This window comes from Protomyctophum parallelum, assembly GCF_964188405.1.
Source record: "Protomyctophum parallelum genome assembly, chromosome: 14".
Lineage (NCBI taxonomy): Eukaryota > Metazoa > Chordata > Actinopteri > Myctophiformes > Myctophidae > Protomyctophum > Protomyctophum parallelum.
In genome coordinates this window covers 34,397,107-34,419,259 of record NC_139709.1, presented here as the reverse complement: position 1 = coordinate 34,419,259, position 22,153 = coordinate 34,397,107, and positions in this window count along the sequence as shown.

The following is a 22,153-nucleotide window of genomic DNA, read 5'->3' as shown; positions in this document are numbered from 1 at the left end:
CATGGGCTATAGCCCATACCGTACGGCATACTATAGCACGCCGTTTTTCATAATTTTTGAGGTTTTGAAAAAAATGAAAAAAAAAAAAAACATGGGTTATAGCCCATCGTTTTTTTAAAATTTGATTTTTTCTTTTTACCTCGTTTTTCATCATTTTTGAACATGGGCTATAGCCCATACCGTACGGCATACCATAGCACGCCGTTTTTCATCATTTTTGAGGTTTTGAAAAAAATGAAAAAAAAAAAAAACATGGGTTATAGCCCATCGTTTTTTGAAATTAAAAAAAATAAAAAATTACCTCGTTTTTCATCATTTTTGAACATGGGCTATAGCCCATACCGTACGGCATACTATAGCACGCCGTTTTTCATCATTTTTGAGGTTTTGAAAAAAAAAAAAAAAAAAAAAAACATGGGTTATAGCCCATCGTTTTTTGAAAATTTGAATTCTTTTTTTAACCTCGTTTTTCATCATTTTTGAACATGGGCTATAGCCCATACCGTACGGCATACCATAGCACGCCGTTTTTCATCATTTTTGAGGTTTTGAAAAAAATGAAAAAAAAAAAAACATGGGTTATAGCCCATCGTTTTTTGAAATTAAAAAAAAAAAAAATTTACCTCGTTTTTCATCATTTTTGAAAATGGGCTATAGCCCATACCGTACGGCATACTATAGCACGCCGTTTTTCATCATTTTTGAGGTTTTGAAAAAAATTAAAAAAAAAAAAAACATGGGTTATAGCCCATCGTTTTTTGAAAATTTGAATTCTTTTTTTAACCTCGTTTTTCATCATTTTTGAACATGGGCTATAGCCCATACCGTACGGCATACTATAGCACGCCGTTTTTCATCATTTTTGAGGTTTTGAAAAAAATGAAAAAAAACAAAACATGGGTTATAGCCCATCGTTTTTTGAAATTTTGTTAATTTTTTTTAACCTCGTTTTTCATCATTTTTGAACATGGGCTATAGCCCATACCGTACGGCATGCTATAGCACGCCGTTTTTCATCATTTTTGAGGTTTAAAAAAAAAAAAAAAAAAAAAAAACATGGGTTATAGCCCATCGTTTTTCGAAATCTTGATATTTTCTTTTAACCTCGTTTTTCATCATTTTTGAACATGGGCTATAGCCCATACCGTACGGCATACTATAGCACGCCTTTTTTCATCATTTTTGAGGTTTTGAAAAAAATGGAAAAAACGATGGGTTATAGCCCATCGTTTATTTTATTTTATTTTATTTTTTTATCCTCGTTTTGCATCATTTTGGACCATGGGCTATAGCCCATATCGTACGGCATACTACAGCACGCCGTTTTTCATCATTTTTGAGGATTTGTAAAAAATGAAAAAATGAAAAAAACGATGGGTTATAGCCCATCGTTTTTTTAATTTTTGATTTTTTTTTTATCCTCCTTTTGCATCATTTTGGACCATGGGCTATAGCCCATATCGTACGGCATACTATAGCACGCCGTTTTTCATCATTTTTGCCATTGAGCCCCATTGTAAATTTTAAAGCACTATATTTCTAAAACTATGGAAGATTTCAAAGATTCCTTTTCAGGCAAACATGTCCACCGTAAGATGAACCTAAGTAGGCTAGAATGGGGTTGCTAGGTGTAAGTATGTAGGACTAGTAGCATGCCAAAGTTTGTGCTATTGCCATAGAGAATGCATTGGGCGTTTAAGTTAAATAACTCATAAACTACAAAACATAAAATAAAAAAAAGTTCCAGCATGTGTCTCCACAGTAAGCTGAATAATAAAAAGTGTGAATGGAGTTTCTAGGTGAAAGTGACTTTTGACGTGCCTATAAAGCTGCCATTGAGCCCCATGTTAAATGTCTCAAATTTGAAAGCACTATATTTCTAAAACTATGGAAGATTTCAAAGATTCCTTTTCAGGCAAACATGTCCACCGTAAGATGAACCTAAGTAGGCTAGAATGGGGTTGCTAGGTGTAAGTATGTAGGACTAGTAGCATGCCAAAGTTTGTGCTATTGCCATAGAGAATGCATTGGGCGTTTAAGTTAAATAACTCATAAACTACAAAACATAAAAATAAAAAAAAGTTCCAGCATGTGTCTCCACAGTAAGCTGAATAATAAAAAGTGTGAATGGAGTTTCTAGGTGAAAGTGACTTTTGACGTGCCTATAGAGCTGCCATTGAGCCCCATGTTAAATGTCTCAAATTTGAAAGCACTATATTTCTAAAACTATGAAAGATTTCAAAGATTCCTTTTCAGGCAAACATGTCCACCGTAAGATGAACCTAAGTAGGCTAGAATGGGGTTGCTAGGTGTAAGTATGTAGGACTAGTAGCATGCCAAAGTTTGTGCTATTGCCATAGAGAATGCATTGTGTTGCGGAGGATGAGAGGAATGCTCTCATCCTCCGCAACACCCATTCTCATACACCGCTATACACCGCAAGGATATGGGCTATAGTCCATATCGTACGGCATACTATAGCACGCCGTTTTTCATAATTTTTGAGGATTTGAAAAAAATGAAAAAAAAAAAAAAACATGGGTTATAGCCCATCGTTTTTTGAAATTTTGATATTTTTTTTTAACCTCGTTTTTCATCATTTTTGAACATGGGCTATAGCCCATACCGCACGGCATACTATAGCACGCCGTTTTTCATCATTTTTGAGGTTTTGAAAAAAATGAAAAAAAACCAAAACATGGGTTATAGCCCATCGTTTTTTGAAATTTTGAATTCTTTTTTAACCTCGTTTTTCATCATTTTTGAACATGGGCTATAGCCCATACCGTACGGCATAACATAGCAAGCCGTTTTTCATCATTTTTAAGGTTTTGAAAAAAATTGAAAAAAACAAAACATGGGTTATAGCCCATCGTTTTTTGAAATTTTGATATTTTTTTTTAACCTCGTTTTTCATCATTTTTGAACATGGGCTATAGCCCATACCGCACGGCATACTATAGCACGCCGTTTTTCATCATTTTTGAGGTTTTGAAAAAAATGAAAAAAAAACAAAACATGTGTTATAGCCCATCGTTTTTTGAAAATTTTAATTCTTTTTTTAACCTCGTTTTTCATCATTTTTGAACATGGGCTATAGCCCATACCGTACGGCATACTATAGCAAGCCGTTTCTCATCATTTTTAAGGTTTTGAAAAAAATGAAAAAAACAAAACATGGGTTATAGCCCATCGTTTTTTGAAATTTTGATATTTTTTTTTAACCTCGTTTTTCATCATTTTTTAACATGGGCTATAGCCCATACCGTACGGCATACTATAGCACGCCGTTTTTCATCATTTTTGAGGTTTTTAAAAAAACGAAAAAATATATATATATGGGTTATAGCCCATCGTTTTTTGAAATTTTGAAAAAAAAATTAAACCTCGTTTTTCATCATTTTTGAACATGGGCTATAGCCCATACCGTACGGCATACTATAGCACGCCGTTTTTCATAATTTTTGAGGTTTTGAAAAAAATGAAAAAAAAAAAAAACATGGGTTATAGCCCATCGTTTTTTGAAATTTTGATATTTTTTTTTAACCTCGTTTTTCATCATTTTTGAACATGGGCTATGGCCCATACCGTACGGCATAATATAGCACGCCGTTTTTCATAATTTTTGAGGTTTTGAAAAAAAAAAAAAAAAAAAAAAACATGGGTTATAGCCCATCGTTTTTTGAAATTTTGATTTTTTCTTTTTACCTCGTTTTTCATCATTTTTGAACATGGGCTATAGCCCATACCGTACGGCATACCATAGCACGCCGTTTTTCATCATTTTTGAGGTTTTGAAAAAAATGAAAAAAAAAAAAAACATGGGTTATAGCCCATCGTTTTTTGAAATTTTGAAAAAAAAATTAAACCTCCTTTTTCATCATTTTTGAACATGGGCTATAGCCCATACCGTACGGCATACTATAGCACGCCGTTTTTCATAATTTTTGAGGTTTTGAAAAAAATGGAAAAAAAAAAAAACATGGGTTATAGCCCATCGTTTTTTGAAATTTTTTATTCTTTTTTTAACCTCGTTTTTCATCGTTTTTGAACATGGGCTATAGCCCATACCGTACGGCATACTATAGCAAGCCGTTTCTCATCATTTTTAAGGTTTTGAAAAAAATGAAAAAAACAAAACATGGGTTATAGCCCATCGTTTTTTGAAATTTTGATATTTTTTTTTAACCTCGTTTTTCATCATTTTTGAACATGGGCTATAGCCCATACCGCACGGCATACTATAGCACGCCGTTTTTCATCATTTTTGAGGTTTTGAAAAAAATGAAAAAAAAACAAAACATGGGTTATAGCCCATCGTTTTTTGAAATTTTGAATTCTTTTTTTAACCTCGTTTTTCATCATTTTTGAACATGGGCTATAGCCCATACCGTACGGCATACTATAGCAAGCCGTTTTTCATCATTTTTAAGGTTTTGAAAAAAATGAAAAAAACAAAACATGGGTTATAGCCCATCGTTTTTTGAAATTTTGATATTTTTTTTTAACCTCGTTTTTCATCATTTTTGAACATGGGCTATAGCCCATACCGCATGGCATACTATAGCACGCCGTTTTTCATCATTTTTGAGGTTTTGAAAAAAATGGAAAAAAAACAAAACATGTGTTATAGCCCATCGTTTTTTGAAATTTTTAATTCTTTTTTTAACCTCGTTTTTCATCATTTTTGAACATGGGCTATAGCCCATACCGTACGGCATACTATAGCAAGCCGTTTCTCATAATTTTTAAGGTTTTGAAAAAAATGAAAAAAACAAAACATGGGTTATAGCCCATCGTTTTTTGAAATTTTGATATTTTTTTTAACCTCGTTTTTCATCATTTTTGAACATGGGCTATAGCCCATACCGTACGGCATACTATAGCACGCCGTTTTTCATCATTTTTGAGGTTTTTAAAAAAACGGAAAAAAAAAAATATATGGGTTATAGCCCATCGTTTTTTGAAATTTTGAAAAAAAAATTAAACCTCGTTTTTCATCATTTTTGAACATGGGCTATAGCCCATACCGTACGGCATACTATAGCACGCCGTTTTTCATAATTTTTGAGGTTTTGAAAAAAAAAAAAAAAAAAAAAACATGGGTTATAGCCCATCGTTTTTTGAAATTTTGATATTTTTTTTTAACCTCGTTTTTCATCATTTTTGAACATGGGCTATGGCCCATACCGTACGGCATACTATAGCACGCCGTTTTTCATAATTTTTGAGGTTTTGAAAAAAAAAAAAAAAAAAAAAAAACATGGGTTATAGCCCATCGTTTTTTTAAATTTTGATTTTTTCTTTTTACCTCGTTTTTCATCATTTTTTAACATGGGCTATAGCCCATACCGTACGGCATACCATAGCACGCCGTTTTTCATCATTTTTGAGGTTTTGAAAAAAATGAAAAAAAAAAAAAACATGGGTTATAGCCCATCGTTTTTTGAAATTTTGAAAAAAAAATTAAACCTCGTTTTTCATCATTTTTGAACATGGGCTATAGCCCATACCGTACGGCATACTATAGCACGCCGTTTTTCATAATTTTTGAGGTTTTGAAAAAAATGGAAAAAAAAAAAAACATGGGTTATAGCCCATCGTTTTTTTAAATTTTTAATTCTTTTTTTAACCTCGTTTTTCATCATTTTTGAACATGGGCTATAGCCCATACCGTACGGCATACTATAGCAAGCCGTTTCTCATCATTTTTAAGGTTTTGAAAAAAATGAAAAAAACAAAACATGGGTTATAGCCCATCGTTTTTTGAAATTTTGATATTTTTTTTAACCTCGTTTTTCATCATTTTTTAACATGGGCTATAGCCCATACCGCACGGCATACTATAGCACGCCGTTTTTCATAATTTTTGAGGTTTTGAAAAAAATGGAAAAAAAAAAAAACATGGGTTATAGCCCATCGTTTTTTTAAATTTTTAATTCTTTTTTTAACCTCGTTTTTCATCATTTTTGAACATGGGCTATAGCCCATACCGTACGGCATACTATAGCAAGCCGTTTCTCATCATTTTTAAGGTTTTGAAAAAAATGAAAAAAACAAAACATGGGTTATAGCCCATCGTTTTTTGAAATTTTGATATTTTTTTTAACCTCGTTTTTCATCATTTTTTAACATGGGCTATAGCCCATACCGCACGGCATACTATAGCACGCCGTTTTTCATCATTTTTGAGGTTTTGAAAAAAATGAAAAAAAAACAAAACATGTGTTATAGCCCATCGTTTTTTTAAATTTTTAATTCTTTTTTTAACCTCGTTTTTCATCATTTTTGAACATGGGCTATAGCCCATACCGTACGGCATACTATAGCAAGCCGTTTCTCATCATTTTTAAGGTTTTGAAAAAAATGAAAAAAACAAAACATGGGTTATAGCCCATCGTTTTTTGAAATTTTGATATTTTTTTTTAACCTCGTTTTTCATCATTTTTGAACATGGGCTATAGCCCATACCGTAAGGCATACTATAGCACGCCGTTTTTCATCATTTTTGAGGTTTTGAAAAAAAACGAAAAAAAAACACCATGGGTTATAGCCCATCATTTTTTGAAATTTTGAAAAAAAAATTAAACCTCGTTTTTCATCATTTTTGAACATGGGCTATGGCCCATACCGTACGGCATACTATAGCACGCCGTTTTTCATAATTTTTGAGGTTTTGAAAAAAATGAAAAAAAAAAAAAACATGGGTTATAGCCCATCGTTTTTTGAAATTTTGATTTTTTCTTTTTACCTCGTTTTTCATCATTTTTGAACATGGGCTATAGCCCATACCGTACGGCATACTATAGCACGCCGTTTTTCATCCTTTTTGAGGTTTTGAAAAAAATGGAAAAAAAAAAAAACATGGGTTATAGCCCATCGTTTTTTGAAATTTTGATATTTTTTTTAACCTCGTTTTTCATCATTTTTGAACATGGGCTATAGCCCATACCGCACGGCATACTATAGCACGCCGTTTTTCATCATTTTTGAGGTTTTGAAAAAAATGAAAAAAAAACAAAACATGTGTTATAGCCCATCATTTTTTTAAATTTTTAATTCTTTTTTTAACCTCGTTTTTCATCATTTTTGAACATGGGCTATAGCCCATACCGTACGGCATACTATAGCAAGCCGTTTCTCATCATTTTTAAGGTTTTGAAAAAAATGAAAAAAACAAAACATGGGTTATAGCCCATCGTTTTTTGAAATTTTGATTTTTTTTTTAACCTCGTTTTTCATCATTTTTGAACATGGGCTATAGCCCATACCGCACGGCATACTATAGCACGCCGTTTTTCATCATTTTTGAGGTTTTGAAAAAAATGGAAAAAAAAAAAAACATGTGTTATAGCCCATCGTTTTTTTAAATTTTTAATTCTTTTTTTAACCTCGTTTTTTATCATTTTTGAACATGGGCTATAGCCCATACCGTACGGCATACTATAGCAAGCCGTTTCTCATCATTTTTAAGGTTTTGAAAAAAATGAAAAAAACAAAACATGGGTTATAGCCCATCGTTTTTTGAAATTTTGATATATTTTTTTAACCTCGTTTTTCATCATTTTTGAACATGGGCTATAGCCCATACCGTACGGCATACTATAGCACGCCGTTTTTCATCATTTTTGAGGTTTTGAAAAAAATGAAAAAAAAAAAAAACATGGGTTATAGCCCATCGTTTTTTGAAATTTTGATATTTTTTTTAACCTCGTTTTTCATCATTTTTGAACATGGGCTATAGCCCATACCGCACGGCATACTATAGCACGCCGTTTTTCATCATTTTTGAGGTTTTGAAAAAAATGAAAAAAAAACAAAACATGTGTTATAGCCCATCATTTTTTTAAATTTTTAATTCTTTTTTTAACCTCGTTTTTCATCATTTTTGAACATGGGCTATAGCCCATACCGTACGGCATACTATAGCAAGCCGTTTCTCATCATTTTTAAGGTTTTGAAAAAAATGAAAAAAACAAAACATGGGTTATAGCCCATCGTTTTTTGAAATTTTGATATTTTTTTTAACCTCGTTTTTCATCATTTTTGAACATGGGCTATAGCCCATACCGCACGGCATACTATAGCACGCCGTTTTTCATCATTTTTGAGGTTTTGAAAAAAATGAAAAAAAAACAAAACATGTGTTATAGCCCATCGTTTTTTTAAATTTTTAATTCTTTTTTTAACCTCGTTTTTTATCATTTTTGAACATGGGCTATAGCCCATACCGTACGGCATACTATAGCAAGCCGTTTCTCATCATTTTTAAGGTTTTGAAAAAAATGAAAAAAACAAAACATGGGTTATAGCCCATCGTTTTTTGAAATTTTGATATATTTTTTTAACCTCGTTTTTCATCATTTTTGAACATGGGCTATAGCCCATACCGTACGGCATACTATAGCACGCCGTTTTTCATCATTTTTGAGGTTTTGAAAAAAATGAAAAAAAAAAAAAACATGGGTTATAGCCCATCGTTTTTTGAAATTTTTATATATTTTTTTAACCTCGTTTTTCATCATTTTTGAACATGGGCTATAGCCCATACCGTACGGCATACTATAGCACGCCGTTTTTCATCATTTTTGAGGTTTTGAAAAAAAAGAAAAAAAAAAAAAACATGGGTTATAGCCCATCGTTTTTTGAAATTTTGAAAAAAAAATTAAACCTCGTTTTTCATCATTTTTGAACATGGGCTATAGCCCATACCGTACGGCATACTATAGCACGCCGTTTTTCATAATTTTTGAGGTTTTGAAAAAAAAAACAAAAAAAAAAACATGGGTTATAGCCCATCGTTTTTTGAAATTTTGAAAAAAAAATTAAACCTCGTTTTTCATCATTTTTGAACATGGGCTATAGCCCATACCGTACGGCATACTATAACACGCCGTTTTTCATCATTTTTGAGGTTTTGAAAAAAAACGAAAAAAAAAAAAAACATGGGTTATAGCCCATCGTTTTTAGAAATTTTGAAAAAAAAATTAAACCTCGTTTTTCATCATTTTTGAACATGGGCTATAGCCCATACCGTACGGCATACTATAGCACGCCGTTTTTCATAATTTTTGAGGTTTTGAAAAAAAACAAACAAAAAAAAAACATGGGTTATAGCCCATCGTTTTTTGAAATTTAGATTTTTTCTTTTTACCTCGTTTTTCATCATTTTTGAACATAGGCTATAGCCCATACCGTACGGCATACTATAGCAAGCCGTTTCTCATCATTTTTAAGGTTTTGAAAAAAATGAAAAAAACAAAACATGGGTTATAGCCCATCGTTTTTTGAAATTTTGATATATTTTTTAACCTCGTTTTTCATCATTTTTTAACATGGGCTATAGCCCATACCGCACGGCATACTATAGCACGCCGTTTTTCATAATTTTTGAGGTTTTGAAAAAAATGGAAAAAAAAAAAAACATGGGTTATAGCCCATCGTTTTTTTAAATTTTTAATTCTTTTTTTAACCTCGTTTTTCATCATTTTTGAACATGGGCTATAGCCCATACCGTACGGCATACTATAGCAAGCCGTTTCTCATCATTTTTAAGGTTTTGAAAAAAATGAAAAAAACAAAACATGGGTTATAGCCCATCGTTTTTTGAAATTTTGATATTTTTTTTAACCTCGTTTTTCATCATTTTTTAACATGGGCTATAGCCCATACCGCACGGCATACTATAGCACGCCGTTTTTCATCATTTTTGAGGTTTTGAAAAAAACAAAAAAAAAACAAAACATGTGTTATAGCCCATCGTTTTTTTAAATTTTTAATTCTTTTTTTAACCTCGTTTTTCATCATTTTTGAACATGGGCTATAGCCCATACCGTACGGCATACTATAGCAAGCCGTTTCTCATCATTTTTAAGGTTTTGAAAAAAATGAAAAAAACAAAACATGGGTTATAGCCCATCGTTTTTTGAAATTTTGATATTTTTTTTTAACCTCGTTTTTCATCATTTTTGAACATGGGCTATAGCCCATACCGTACGGCATACTATAGCACGCCGTTTTTCATCATTTTTGAGGTTTTGAAAAAAAACGAAAAAAAAAAAACCATGGGTTATAGCCCATCATTTTTTGAAATTTTGAAAAAAAAATTAAACCTCGTTTTTCATCATTTTTGAACATGGGCTATGGCCCATACCGTACGGCATACTATAGCACGCCGTTTTTCATAATTTTTGAGGTTTTGAAAAAAATGAAAAAAAAACAAAACATGGGTTATAGCCCATCGTTTTTTGAAATTTTGATTTTTTCTTTTTACCTCGTTTTTCATCATTTTTGAACATGGGCTATAGCCCATACCGTACGGCATACTATAGCACGCCGTTTTTCATCCTTTTTGAGGTTTTGAAAAAAATGGAAAAAAAAAAAAACATGGGTTATAGCCCATCGTTTTTTGAAATTTTGATATTTTTTTTAACCTCGTTTTTCATCATTTTTGAACATGGGCTATAGCCCATACCGCACGGCATACTATAGCACGCCGTTTTTCATCATTTTTGAGGTTTTGAAAAAAATGAAAAAAAAACAAAACATGTGTTATAGCCCATCATTTTTTTAAATTTTTAATTCTTTTTTTAACCTCGTTTTTCATCATTTTTGAACATGGGCTATAGCCCATACCGTACGGCATACTATAGCAAGCCGTTTCTCATCATTTTTAAGGTTTTAAAAAAAATGAAAAAAACAAAACATGGGTTATAGCCCATCGTTTTTTGAAATTTTGATATTTTTTTTAACCTCGTTTTTCATCATTTTTGAACATGGGCTATAGCCCATACCGCACGGCATACTATAGCACGCCGTTTTTCATCATTTTTGAGGTTTTGAAAAAAATGAAAAAAAAACAAAACATGTGTTATAGCCCATCGTTTTTTAAAAATTTTAATTCTTTTTTTAACCTCGTTTTTTATCATTTTTGAACATGGGCTATAGCCCATACCGTACGGCATACTATAGCAAGCCGTTTCTCATCATTTTTAAGGTTTTGAAAAAAATGAAAAAAACAAAACATGGGTTATAGCCCATCGTTTTTTGAAATTTTGATATATTTTTTTAACCTCGTTTTTCATCATTTTTGAACATGGGCTATAGCCCATACCGTACGGCATACTATAGCACGCCGTTTTTCATCATTTTTGAGGTTTTGAAAAAAAAGAAAAAAAAACAAAACATGGGTTATAGCCCATCGTTTTTTGAAATTTTTATATATTTTTTTAACCTCGTTTTTCATCATTTTTGAACATGGGCTATAGCCCATACCGTACGGCATACTATAGCACGCCGTTTTTCATCATTTTTGAGGTTTTGAAAAAAAAAAAAAAAAAAAAAAACATGGGTTATAGCCCATCGTTTTTTGAAATTTTGAAAAAAAAATTAAACCTCGTTTTTCATCATTTTTTAACATGGGCTATAGCCCATACCGTACGGCATACTATAGCACGCCGTTTTTCATAATTTTTGAGGTTTTGAAAAAGAAAAAAAAAAAAAAAAAACATGGGTTATAGCCCATCGTTTTTTGAAAATTTGAAAAAAAAAATTAAACCTCGTTTTTCATCATTTTTGAACATGGGCTATAGCCCATACCGTACGGCATACTATAACACGCCGTTTTTCATCATTTTTGAGGTTTTGAAAAAAAAACAAAAAAAAAAAAAAAACATGGGTTATAGCCCATCGTTTTTAGAAATTTTGAAAAAAAAATTAAACCTCGTTTTTCATCATTTTTGAACATGGGCTATAGCCCATACCGTACGGCATACTATAGCACGCCGTTTTTCATAATTTTTGAGGTTTTGAAAAAAAAAAAAAAAAAAAAAAAACATGGGTTATAGCCCATCGTTTTTTGAAATTTAGATTTTTTCTTTTTACCTCGTTTTTCATCATTTTTGAACATAGGCTATAGCCCATACCGTACGGCATACCATAGCACGCCGTTTTTCATCATTTTTGAGGTTTTGAAAAAAATGGAAAAAAAAAGAACATGGGTTATAGCCCATCGTTTTTTGAAATTTTTATATATTTTTTTAACCTCGTTTTTCATCATTTTTGAACATGGGCTATAGCCCATACCGTACGGCATACTATAGCACGCCGTTTTTCATCATTTTTGAGGTTTTGAAAAAAATGAAAAAAAAAAAAAACATGGGTTATAGCCCATCGTTTTTTGAAATTTTGAAAAAAAAAATTAAACCTCGTTTTTCATCATTTTTGAACATGGGCTATAGCCCATACCGTACGGCATACTATAGCACGCCGTTTTTCATAATTTTTGAGGTTTTGAAAAAAATGGAAAAAAAAAGAAACATGGGTTATAGCCCATCGTTTTTTGAAATTTTGATTTTTTCTTTTTACCTCGTTTTTCATCATTTTTGAACATGGGCTATAGCCCATACCGTACGGCATACCATAGCACGCCATTTTTCATCATTTTTGAGGTTTTGAAAAAAATGAAAAAAGAAAAAAACATGGGTTATAGCCCATCGTTTTTTGAAATTTTTATATATTTTTTTAACCTCGTTTTTCATCATTTTTGAACATGGGCTATAGCCCATACCGTACGGCATACTATAGCACGCCGTTTTTCATCATTTTTGAGGTTTTGAAAAAAATGAAAAAAAAAAAAAACATGGGTTATAGCCCATCGTTTTTTGAAATTTTGAAAAAAAAATTAAACCTCGTTTTTCATCATTTTTGAACATGGGCTATAGCCCATACCGTACGGCATACTATAGCACGCCGTTTTTCATAATTTTTGAGGTTTTGAAAAAAATAAAATAAAAAAAAAACATGGGTTATAGCCCATCGTTTTTTGAAATTTTGATTTTTTCTTTTTACCTCGTTTTTCATCATTTTTGAACATGGGCTATAGCCCATACCGTACGGCATACCATAGCACGCCGTTTTTCATCATTTTTGAGGTTTTGAAAAAAATGAAAAAAGAAAAAAACATGGGTTATAGCCCATCGTTTTTTGAAATTTTGAAAAAAAGAATTAAACCTCGTTTTTCATCATTTTTGAACATGGGCTATAGCCCATACCGTACGGCATACTATAGCACGCCGTTTTTCATCATTTTTGAGGTTTTGAAAAAAATGAAAAAAAAAAAAAACATGGGTTATAGCCCATCGTTTTTTGAAATTTTGAAAAAAAAATTAAACCTCGTTTTTCATCATTTTTGAACATGGGCTATAGCCCATACCGTACGGCATACTATAGCACGCCGTTTTTCATAATTTTTGAGGTTTTGAAAAAAATGAAAAAAAAAAAAACATGGGTTATAGCCCATCGTTTTTTGAAATTTTGATTTTTTCTTTTTACCTCGTTTTTCATCATTTTTGAACATGGGCTATAGCCCATACCGTACGGCATACCATAGCACGCCGTTTTTCATCATTTTTGAGGTTTTGAAAAAAATGAAAAAAGAAAAAAACATGGGTTATAGCCCATCGTTTTTTGAAATTTTGAAAAAAAGAATTAAACCTCGTTTTTCATCATTTTTGAACATGGGCTATAGCCCATACCGTACGGCATACTATAGCACGCCGTTTTTCATCATTTTTGAGGTTTTGAAAAAAATTAAAAAAAAAAAACCATGGGCTATAGCCCATCGTTTTTTGAAAATTTGAAAAAAAAATTAAACCTCGTTTTTCATCATTTTTGAACATGGGCTATAGCCCATACCGTACGGCATACTATAGCACGCCGTTTTTCATAATTTTTGAGGTTTTGAAAAAAATGAAAAAAAAAAAAACATTGGTTATAGCCCATCGTTTTTTGAAATTTTGAAAAAAAAATTTAACCTCGTTTTTCATCATTTTTGAACATGGGCTATAGCCCATACCGTACGGCATACTATAGCACGCCGTTTTTCATCATTTTTGAGGTTTTAAAAAAAAACGAAAAAAAAAAAAACCATGGGTTATAGCCCATCGTTTTTTGAAAATTTGAAAAAAAACTTAAACCTCGTTTTTCATCATTTTTGAACATGGGCTATAGCCCATACCGTACGGCATACTATAGCAAGCCGTTTCTCATCATTTTTAAGGTTTTGAAAAAAATGAAAAAAACAAAACATGGGTTATAGCCCATCGTTTTTTGAAATTTTGATATATTTTTTTAACCTCGTTTTTCATCATTTTTGAACATGGGCTATAGCCCATACCGTACGGCATACTATAGCACGCCGTTTTTCATCATTTTTGAGGTTTTGAAAAAAAACAAAAAAAAACTAAACATGGGTTATAGCCCATCGTTTTTTGAAATTTTTATATATTTTTTTAACCTCGTTTTTCATCATTTTTGAACATGGGCTATAGCCCATACCGTACGGCATACTATAGCACGCCGTTTTTCATCATTTTTGAGGTTTTGAAAAAAATGAAAAAAAAAAAAAACATGGGTTATAGCCCATCGTTTTTTGAAATTTTGAAAAAAAAATTAAACCTCGTTTTTCATCATTTTTGAACATGGGCTATAGCCCATACCGTACGGCATACTATAGCACGCCGTTTTTCATAATTTTTGAGGTTTTGAAAAAAAAAAAAAAAAAAAAAACATGGGTTATAGCCCATCGTTTTTTGAAAATTTGAAAAAAAAAATTAAACCTCGTTTTTCATCATTTTTGAACATGGGCTATAGCCCATACCGTACGGCATACTATAACACGCCGTTTTTCATCATTTTTGAGGTTTTGAAAAAAAACAAAAAAAAAAAAAAAACATGGGTTATAGCCCATCGTTTTTAGAAATTTTGAAAAAAAAATTAAACCTCGTTTTTCATCATTTTTGAACATGGGCTATAGCCCATACCGTACGGCATACTATAGCACGCCGTTTTTCATAATTTTTGAGGTTTTGAAAAAAAAAAAAAAAAAAAAAAAACATGGGTTATAGCCCATCGTTTTTTGAAATTTAGATTTTTTCTTTTTACCTCGTTTTTCATCATTTTTGAACATAGGCTATAGCCCATACCGTACGGCATACCATAGCACGCCGTTTTTCATCATTTTTGAGGTTTTGAAAAAAATGGAAAAAAAAAGAACATGGGTTATAGCCCATCGTTTTTTGAAATTTTTATATATTTTTTTAACCTCGTTTTTCATCATTTTTGAACATGGGCTATAGCCCATACCGTACGGCATACTATAGCACGCCGTTTTTCATCATTTTTGAGGTTTTGAAAAAAATGAAAAAAAAAAAAAACATGGGTTATAGCCCATCGTTTTTTGAAATTTTGAAAAAAAAATTAAACCTCGTTTTTCATCATTTTTGAACATGGGCTATAGCCCATACCGTACGGCATACTATAGCACGCCGTTTTTCATAATTTTTGAGGTTTTGAAAAAAATGGAAAAAAAAAGAAACATGGGTTATAGCCCATCGTTTTTTGAAATTTTGATTTTTTCTTTTTACCTCGTTTTTCATCATTTTTGAACATGGGCTATAGCCCATACCGTACGGCATACCATAGCACGCCGTTTTTCATCATTTTTGAGGTTTTGAAAAAAATGAAAAAAGAAAAAAACATGGGTTATAGCCCATCGTTTTTTGAAATTTTTATATATTTTTTTAACCTCGTTTTTCATCATTTTTGAACATGGGCTATAGCCCATACCGTACGGCATACTATAGCACGCCGTTTTTCATCATTTTTGAGGTTTTGAAAAAAATGAAAAAAAAAAAAAACATGGGTTATAGCCCATCGTTTTTTGAAATTTTGAAAAAAAAATTAAACCTCGTTTTTCATCATTTTTGAACATGGGCTATAGCCCATACCGTACGGCATACTATAGCACGCCGTTTTTCATAATTTTTGAGGTTTTGAAAAAAATAAAATAAAAAAAAAACATGGGTTATAGCCCATCGTTTTTTGAAATTTTGATTTTTTCTTTTTACCTCGTTTTTCATCATTTTTGAACATGGGCTATAGCCCATACCGTACGGCATACCATAGCACGCCGTTTTTCATCATTTTTGAGGTTTTGAAAAAAATGAAAAAAGAAAAAAACATGGGTTATAGCCCATCGTTTTATGAAATTTTGAAAAAAAGAATTAAACCTCGTTTTTCATCATTTTTGAACATGGGCTATAGCCCATACCGTACGGCATACTATAGCACGCCGTTTTTCATCATTTTTGAGGTTTTGAAAAAAATGAAAAAAAAAAAAAACATGGGTTATAGCCCATCGTTTTTTGAAATTTTGAAAAAAAAATTAAACCTCGTTTTTCATCATTTTTGAACATGGGCTATAGCCCATACCGTACGGCATACTATAGCACGCCGTTTTTCATAATTTTTGAGGTTTTGAAAAAAATGAAAAAAAAAAAAACATGGGTTATAGCCCATCGTTTTTTGAAATTTTGATTTTTTCTTTTTACCTCGTTTTTCATCATTTTTGAACATGGGCTATAGCCCATACCGTACGGCATACCATAGCACGCCGTTTTTCATCATTTTTGAGGTTTTGAAAAAAATGAAAAAAGAAAAAAACATGGGTTATAGCCCATCGTTTTTTGAAATTTTGAAAAAAAGAATTAAACCTCGTTTTTCATCATTTTTGAACATGGGCTATAGCCCATACCGTACGGCATACTATAGCACGCCGTTTTTCATCATTTTTGAGGTTTTGAAAAAAATTAAAAAAAAAAAACCATGGGCTATAGCCCATCGTTTTTTGAAAATTTGAAAAAAAAATTAAACCTCGTTTTTCATCATTTTTGAACATGGGCTATAGCCCATACCGTACGGCATACTATAGCACGCCGTTTTTCATAATTTTTGAGGTTTTGAAAAAAATGAAAAAAAAAAAAACATTGGTTATAGCCCATCGTTTTTTGAAATTTTGAAAAAAAAATTAAACCTCGTTTTTCATCATTTTTGAACATGGGCTATAGCCCATACCGTACGGCATACTATAGCACGCCGTTTTTCATCATTTTTGAGGTTTTAAAAAAAAACGAAAAAAAAAAAAACCATGGGTTATAGCCCATCGTTTTTTGAAAATTTGAAAAAAAACTTAAACCTCGTTTTTCATCATTTTTGAACATGGGCTATAGCCCATACCGTACGGCATACCATAGCACGCCGTTTTTCATCATTTTTGAGGTTTTGAAAAAAATGAAAAAAGAAAAAAAACATGGGTTATAGCCCATCGTTTTTTGAAATTTTTATATATTTTTTTAACCTCGTTTTTCATCATTTCTGAACATGGGCTATAGCCCATACCGTACGGCATACTATAGCACGCCGTTTTTCATCATTTTTGAGGTTTTGAAAAAAAAAAAAAAAAAAAAAAACATGGGTTATAGCCCATCGTTTTTTGAAATTAAAAAAAAAAAAATTAACCTCGTTTTTCATCATTTTTGAACATGGGCTATAGCCCATACCGTACGGCATACCATAGCACGCCGTTTTTCATCATTTTTGAGGTTTTGAAAAAAATGAAAAAAGAAAAAAAACATGGGTTATAGCCCATCGTTTTTTGAATTTTTTATATATTTTTTTAACCTCGTTTTTCATCATTTTTGAACATGGGCTATAGCCCATACCGTACGGCATACTATAGCACGCCGTTTTTCATCATTTTTGAGGTTTTGAAAAAAATAAAAATAAAATAAAACATGGGTTATAGCCCATCGTTTTTTGAAATTTTTATATGTTTTTTTAACCTCGTTTTTCATCATTTTTGAACATGGGCTATAGCCCATACCGTACGGCATACTATAGCACGCCGTTTTTCATCATTTTTGAGGTTTAAAAAAAAAAAAAAAAACATGGGTTATAGCCCATCGTTTTTTGAAATTTTGAAAAAAGAAAATTACCTCGTTTTTCATCATTTTTGAACATGGGCTATAGCCCATACCGTACGGCATACTATAGCACGCCGTTTTTCATAATTTTTGAGGTTTTGAAAAAAATGAAAAAAAAAAAACAAACATGGGTTATAGCCCATCGTTTTTTGAAAATTTGATTTTTTCTTTTTACCTCGTTTTTCATCATTTTTGAACATGGGCTATAGCCCATACCGTACGGCATACCATAGCACGCCGTTTTTCATCATTTTTGAGGTTTTGAAAAAAATGAAAAAAAAAACAAACATGGGTTATAGCCCATCGTTTTTTGAAATTTTTATATATTTTTTTAACCTCGTTTTTCATCATTTTTGAACATGGGCTATAGCCCATACCGTACGGCATACTATAGCACGCCGTTTTTCATCATTTTTGAGGTTTTGAAAAAAATGAAAAAAAAAAAAAACATGGGTTATAGCCCATCGTTTTATCCCATTTTTTTTTTCAAATCCGAAAAAATGATGAAGAACGGCTTGCTATAGTATGCCGTACAGTATGGGCTATAGCCCATGGTCAAAAATGGGATAAAAAACGTCTAAAAATAGACGTCTAAAATACGTCTAACAATAGACGTGTTTTAGACGTCTATTTTTAGACGTTTTATCCCATTTTTAGACGCTCGCCTTATAGCCCATACTGTACGGCATACTATAGCACGCCGTTTTTCATCATTTTTGAGGATTTGAAGAAAAAAAATGGGATAAAACGATGGGTTATAGGATAAAAAACGTCTAAAAATAGACGTCTAAAACACGTCTATTTTTAGACGTGTTTTAGAAGACAATTTTTTGACGTTTTATCCCATTTTTAGACGCTCGTCTAATAGCCCATACTGTTCGGCATACTATAGCACGCCGTTTTTCATCATTTTTGAGGATTTGAAAAAAATGAAGAAAAAAAAACGATGGGTTATAGCCCACCGTTTTTAGATTTTTTTCAAATCCTCAAAAATGATGAAGAACGGCTTGCTATAGTATGCCGTACAGTATGGGCTATAGCCCATGGTCAAAAATGGGATAAAAAACGTCTAAAAATAGACGTCTAAAACACGTCTATTTTTAGACGTGTTTTAGACGACTATTTTTAGACGTTTTATCCCATTTTAGACGCTCGTCTAATAGCCCATACTGTTCGGCATACTATAGCACGCCGTTTTTCATCATTTTTGAGGATTTGAAAAAAATGAAGAAAATAAAACGATGGGTTATAGCCCACCGTTTTTTTATTTTTTTCAAATCCTCAAAAATGATGAAGAACGGCTTGCTATAGTATGCCGTACTATTTCGCCTTGGAAATTAACTTAACAATTTACAATTTCCACCTGTATCACTTTTTTTTGTTTAGAGGCTTAATTGAAATTATCAAAAAACCAGCTCAGTGGCCTTGTGGTTAGAGTGTCTGCCCTGAGACTGGGAGGGCGGGGTTCAATCCCCGGCTGGGTCATACAAACAATATAAAAATTGGACCCATTGCCTCCCTGCATGACACTCCAAGTGGTTGGTATTGGTGTAATTCCCTGCGACATACTATTGTCATGTGCAGGGGGGTGTACTTGTACATCAAGTGATTTTAGATTATCTACAGGGTTATTCATATTCTGATGTGGTAGAGTATAGTCACCCGGACTTTCCCCTCTCCAAAAGTGATGACCATCAACACTTTGGTGATGTAGGGTAGAGTAGACAACCAGTTCATACCTCAGCAAATTTGATGAAATCAGGTTATAGGCTTTTTGTCACCTTTGCCCTATTCGGAGTGTGGCCTTTTTCAGAGATTGGGGTATGTCTAAAGAATAGCAAAACAAAAACAATATGAAAATTAATGAAAATAAAACCCTAAAATAAAGGTTCACAACAATCCATTTCATTAATGGGAAACCAGGGAGGGGTACCGGTATCCCAAAATCTGAAGGCCTCTGCTGCTGGTATATCTAAAGAAATCTGATTTGCAATACAACGGTACTAGATATCTCCACACAACCACTGGTTATTGTTTAATAGCATCTTAGGCAATGCAGTAACAACGTATTTGACATACAGTAAATGTATGTGTTTCTTGTAAATGAGAGAAAGTAAATGAGTCCTCACCACAAACATACAACTTTCGCCTAAACTAAAGGTATGTTTAAAGGACTACATGTCAGTGTTTCATTAGGTAAATTACATTGACTCTTTGGTGATGTAGGGTAGACTACTGGGTCATACCTCAGCTAAATGGGATTGACATTCAACATTGTAAATGCAGCCTTGCCCTCAATGCCCTCAGTGCCCGCATTTACAGTAAAAGTGAGCGACACCCACAGCCACAATACCAGAGGGTGCAGGAACAATGATCTGGTACCACCCACTTTAAAAACAAATATGGTTAGATTCTCCACAGATAGGTTTTTCTTTTCTCAACACTGCCACCCAAGCGTGGAATGCCCTGACACCCTCCCTCAAAAAATGCAGTTCACTCGCATCCTTTAATTAAAACAGGCCTTAACCCATTTTGGGCGGGAACCCCCTTTGGTGTTTTAAAGCATTATGTTATAATTAGCTATTGAAAAATAGCAGATCTACAAGCTCATAGCGCGGCACTGTGCCGCGCTATGAGCTTGTAGGTCTGCTATTTTCTTTTTAATCTTTGCTTCTGGGGAGGTCCCTGGAACAACATTTTCAGATGGAGGGGTGGAGGCATATTACATATAATTTGTGGGGTCCTTGACATGAATAATTGAGAGCCACTGAAGGCATTTTTTAAATTTCGACGTCAGGTCCACATGGGTTAAAATCCACCTTTCAGCATGGCCCACCTACGGGAGAGGAAATGATCACCCCCCTCGCTACACAAATGCACATACAGTGTGTTATTTCATTTGTCCTGTGAGGATATTGTGTTGTTTTAGTTTTTTATGATGATATTGAATTGTGTTGCTATTATTCTTGTCATGTCCATGATGAATTGATTGCATAGGGCCTAAATGGAGAGGACAAGACCGCAATTACTTTTTTTTCGTGCTATCCCTTTTGCTTTTGACTGTTTGACTGTTTTTACATTTTGTCTAATAAAGTATTCAATCAATCAAAGCCAAATGAGAAAGTGACAACACGTATATCAACCAAACACCGCGACCCATATGCCACAGCCATTGGGATAAAAACCAATATAAAAAAGAAAACACACACACGCATACCGTATATCCTTGTTGAAAACACCAATAATCTTCAATATCTATAACGACTTCATCACTTTAGCACACATGCGACTTTTGACCAGCAAAGTTGGTGAGACCGTGAGAATGTATTGCTTCTACTGTAATATAACAGACACACATAAGAACATGCTTGGGAAGAAAAAAAACTCCTGATGGAGTTAATGAACTGCAAACTATGAGAAATTAGCATAGGACTGATATAAAATAACTATTTTGGCTCTGAACAAATTAAATAGATTACAAATACCAACATGGTTATGAAAAGGATTCTTACTGGATGCTTTTTGTTTCACCATTTGAACACTGGCATTCCTATTTTAGGGGGGAACATTCTCAAAATAGCAGTTCTACAAACTCCCAACATTCGCAACACGACACACCATGAGCTTGAAGATCGGCGATTTTCAGCAAAGAGATTTGGTACAGAGGGGAAAAATGAGTGCTGTACTGTACTCGTGCTGTATACTGTACTGTATAAGCCCTCCTCCCTGGCCTGTGTGTGCGCTGCACAACAGTGACACTTGGTGGTCAACAAACGCTACTCTGTACTCTGACAGATACAGGGACAGACCCTGCCAGCTAGCGACACACACACACATTGCTGTGTATAGGAGTGTATGGCTAGCATCGCTCAAAAAGAACAGACGTACCAGAGCTGACCCCAATCAACTAATTATTAGGTACTAAGTAGGCCTATAGAGGGTTTAATCCACACATTCCTGCTCTATGGCATATATATATATATATATATATATATATATATATATATATATTCTGTGAGAATATAGATCTACAAGCTCACAATTCGTCGCAATGCGACACGTTGTGAGCTTGTACATCTGCTATTTTCTCAAATTTGATTTGGTATCGACTCGAGGAGGAAAAGGAGCAGAGTACGATATCCCTGGGGGACGTTGGTCAATTAAGTAGGGTTTCAGTGGTTAAGTGGGTAATCGATCCCGTCCGCCTTACTGTAATAAAATCATAGGAGTCACATTAACATCATTTGCAAATTGACTTGAGAGGGTTGTACAGTACATGTACATGTAGGTGCCCCCCCCCCCCCAGTAGCTGATGTCTAGATTACAGTTAA